Raw genomic sequence first — 5,000 nt, forward strand, 5'->3', positions numbered from 1 at the left:
GAACTCTGCAATCGAGGTCTGAAGCCACAAGCCTTAATGACTCCTCCATTAGTGTGTCTCACAACGATAATGAATTAATTCCTAAGCTGAAACTAGGGTCATAATTTTACTTTATTTTGATAGTATATTAGCTTTAAGTGCCACATAGAAGTAAGCATGCTGGCTGTGAGGCAACAACAAACAATAGGAAAATGCTAAAATAGGTAAAGTTAAGTGACCTAGTGCAGTGAAAGTCATGAAAATGGGAGCAAATGGACAAGTCATATGCAAAAGATGAAATAAATACATAAAGATAAATTAAATATAACCAAATAAGGCCAAGGTGGCTCCTCAAGTTTATATACCTGGGGAGACACTAAGTCTAATTAATATTTTTTTTATAAAACCTAGATTTACCTACTGACTATGGCTACGTTATGGACATGGAACTGTGCATTGAGCACTAATGCCGAGGGAGCACATCTGCTATTCTTCTACCTGAGCTCTTTATGAGCTCAACCTTCCAGTTGTAGTTCTGGAGTTCTATGCCCTACATCTTGAGCCCTTTATTCATATTACTGAGTGTAGTCAAGTAGGTTAAAGGGTTATGGTTTGTTAGGACTGTCAGTGAGAACTCAGGGTCAGCATGATTGGCATTGGTACACCTAGTTGGCACAGCTTCGAGGCCGCGCATGAAAAATCGATCATTGTTAATTGAAAAGGATTTCTGCGCTTACTCCAGGTCAGGGAACCTACATACTCCACCAACATAAGGAATGCCTGCGGATGAAACGGGTTGGAGAAGAGCCCTCGGCACTACCTGGTTTGGGTTACCGGCAACTTGGCACGGATGCCAGGAGGTTACTGAAGCCTTAATACTCTTCTGCAACCCTGGAAAGAAGAAATGAGGCTGTGGCAGTTGGGATGTGCGCTTCACCCCAGAGTGCCCTCTCAGTCCCTCAAGGGCTGTGCACAGCACTGACAAGCGGGAATTGCGGGGGACAACTACATGCCAGCGCAGGGCGTCAGCAGAGCCTCAGATGATTCTGAGGAGCACCCCATCCTTCAGCAGGAAGTTCTCCTTTGAGAGATTAATCACTCCTACTCCATCCAAATAGGCAGCTTCCCTGTAGTTTTTAAACGTCTCGTCCGACGGCTGAAAACTGATGGGCTCAGTGTGGCTCCTTAGGGTCTCTGGGCTGATGGGCAATTCCCCTCTTGCCTCCTCGAAGGCAATTCACGGGTACAAGGATTAGACACATGGCTGGAAGAGGGAGACTCCTGGCCCTCCTCTTAGAACTCTGGCATGTTGCTTGAAGTAGCCCTATCCTCTGTGCTGGGAGGCATCACACCTTCACCATAATTGACTTCTGGGGTTCTAGTTTCAGACTCATTGCTAGAGGAGGAAGACTCTTGAGCCTCCTCACTTAGCCAAGCTACCTCACCAAAGTCAATGTCACATAGCCACTCGTCTCCCTCTGCAGATGGTGTCCTCACGCTTTTGGACTCCGGCTTGGCAGCCATCATGCACCTGAGGGGCACTCACTGTACGCCTTGCATGGGCTCTTGACCCAAGAGCAAGTCGTCGCCCTCATGTCTAAGACTTCTCGCTACCCCTTGTCTGCACTTCTTGCTGAACTGGGGAGGGGTTACCTTCAACTTCTCTGTAGGGAATTCTTTGGTGACTCCAATGCACTGGACCTCCCTGCAGTTGTCCTGTTGGACTTTGGCACCTTTGGGTTGAGGTGGCGAGTTATTGAGCTTTGCCAATCAGATGCCCATTCCCTGCTTCTTTCGGTCTTTCCTGCATTTTTAATTCAATACTCTCTCGCTCTCTGTTTTCTCCCTTGCTCGACTATTCTCTGGGCATTGGCTTCATTCACGAGTTCCCACACATACCTTCGCAATGCGTCTCCCTCATAGCCTTGTTGTTCTGCCAAGTCCACAAACACAATGATTTCAGCAGCAGCCATTTTGCTAATTTCTTGTGGAGAAAACGACCAGATCAAAGTAAACAGCTCAAGGTATGATGTTGACCGTGCAAGAAATTACAGACGTTCTAGCCTACGCAAGAGTCTCACAGAAGAAAGGATAAAGATGGAGCTGGGCAAAATACACAATGGCTGTAAAAAATACTTCCCAGAAAAGAACTATTGCCAAATAGTAAGCCTCACAAGTAATTGAACCGGAGCCTACCTTGAAACAAAAAGAGCACGCAATGGGCGGGAACGTAGGCTGTCTGGCTGCAATGGGGCCAAAACAATTAACAATATCATTAAATGGAATCAATATGTAGGGTGATCTTCTGTGCTAGTCATAAAAAAAATGGAATCATGAATATGGGTGACCCTCTATGCTATTCATAAAAAAAAAATATTGAATTACAACGATGGGTGACCCTCTATGCTAGTCATAAAAAAGATGGAATCACAGCAATCGGTGACTCTCTATACCAGTCATAAAAAAATTGAATAACAACGATGGGTGACACTCTATGCTAGTCATAAAAAAAAAAATGGAATCACAATGATAGGTGATCCTCTATGCTAGTAATAAAACAATGGAATCACAACGATGGGTAATACTCTATGCTAGTCATAAAAAAAACAAATGGAATCACAACGATGGGTAATGCTGTATGCTAGTCATAAAAAAAATGGAATCACAACAATGGGAGACCCTCTATGCTAGTTATAAAAAATGGAATCACAACGATGAGTGACCCTCTATGCTAGTCATAAAAAATGGGATCACAACGATGGGTGACCCACTATGCTTGTCATAAAAAAATGGAATCAAAACATGGGTGACCCTCTCTGCTAGTCATGAAAAATGTAATCACAACGATGGGTGACACTCTTTGCTAGTCATAAAAAAAATGGAATCACAACGATTGGTGATCCTCTATGCTAGTCAAAAAAAATGGAATCACAATGATGGGTGACCCTCTAAACTAGGCGTAAAAAAATGGAATCACAACGATTGGTGACCCTCTATGCTAGTCATAAAAAAATGGAATCACAACAATGGGTGACCCTCTCTGCTAGTCATGAAAAAATGTGATCACAACGATGGGTGACACTCTTTGCTAGTCATAAAAAAAATGGAATCACAACGATTGGTGATCCTCTATGCTAGTCAAAAAAAAGGGAATCACAATGATGGGTGACCCTCTAAACTAGGCATGAAAAATTGAATCACAACGATGGGTGATCATCTATGCTAGTCATTAAACAATGGAATCACAACAATGGATGATACTCTATACTAGCCATGAAAGAAAATGGAATTACAACGATGTGTGACTCTATGCTAGTCATAAAAAAAATAGAATTGCAACGATGGGTAATCCTCTATGTTAGTCATAATATTTTTCTAATCAGAACGATGTGTGACCCTGTATGCTATTCATAAAAAATGGAATCACAACGATAGGTGACCTTCTATGCTAGTCACAAAAAAATGGAATAACAACAATGGGTGACCCTCTATGCTAGTCATAAAAAAAGGGAATCCGACGATGGGTGATCCTCTATGCTAGTCATGAAAAACAGAATCACAACGATGGGTGACCCTCTATGCTAGTCATAAAAAATGGAATCACAATGATTGTTGACCCCTTATGCTAGTCATATGAAAAATGGAATTTCAAATATGGATGATCCTCTATGTTAGTCATAAAAGAATGGAATCACAACGATGTGTGATCCTCTATGCTAGTCATAAAATAGATAAAATAAAAAAGATGGGTGATCCTCTATGCTAGTCATAAAAAATGGAATCACCACATTGTTTGACCCTCTATGCTAGACATAAATAACTGGAATCATTACGATATGTGACCCTCTATGCTAGTCAGAGAAAAATCTGAATCACAACGATGGTTGACCCTCTATGCTTGTCATAGAAAAAATGCAATCATAATGATGGGTGACTCTCTATGCTAGTCATAAAAAAATGGAACCACAACAATGGTTGACCATATATGCTAGTCATAAAAAATGGAATACAACAATGGTTGACTCTCTATGCTAGTCATAAAAAAATGGAATCACAACAATGGTTGACCCTCAATGCCAGTCATAAAAAAAATTGAATCACAACGATGGGTGACCCTCTATGCTAGTCATAAAAAAATGGAATCACAACGATGGGTGACCCTCAATGCTAGTCATAAATAAATGGAATCACAACAATGGGTGATCCTCCAAGCTATATGGGTGACCCTCTATGCTAGTTCTAAAAAAATGGAATCACAACGATTGGTGACTCTCTATGCTAGTCATAAAAAATAGAATCATAACAATGGGTGACCCTCAATGCAAGTCATAAAAAAAGGGAATCACAACAATGGGTGACCTTCTATGCTAGTCATAAAAAAAATGGAATCACAACAATGGTTGACCGTCAATGCCAGTCATAAAAAAAATTGAATCACAACGATGGGTGACCCTCTATGCTAGTCATAAAAAAATGGAATCACAACGATGGGTGACCCTCAATGCTAGTCATAAATAAATGGAATCACAACAATGGGTGATCCTCCAAGCTAGTCATAAAAAATGGAATCACAAATATGGGTGACCCTCTATGCTAGTTCTAAAAAAATGGAATCACAACGATTGGTGACCCTCTATGCTAGTCATAAAAAATAGAATCATAACAATGGGTGACCCTCAATGCAAGTCATAAAAAAATGGAATCACAACAATGGGTGACCCTCTATGCTAGTCATAAAAAATGGAATCACAACAATAGGTGACCCTTTAATCATAAAACAAATGGAATCAAAACGATGGGTGACCCTCTATGCTAGTCATAAAAAAAATGGAATTACAACGATAGGTGACCCTCTATGCTAGTCATAAAAAGAAAATGGAATCACAACGACGGGTTACCCTTTATGCTAGTCATAAAAATGGAATCATAATAATGGGTGACCCTTTATGCTAGTTATAAAAAAAATGGAATCACAACAATGAGTGACCCTCTATGCTAGTCAAGAACAAAAAAATGGAATC

This window comes from Palaemon carinicauda, chromosome 16 (assembly GCF_036898095.1).
Source record: "Palaemon carinicauda isolate YSFRI2023 chromosome 16, ASM3689809v2, whole genome shotgun sequence".
Classification (NCBI taxonomy): domain Eukaryota; kingdom Metazoa; phylum Arthropoda; class Malacostraca; order Decapoda; family Palaemonidae; genus Palaemon; species Palaemon carinicauda.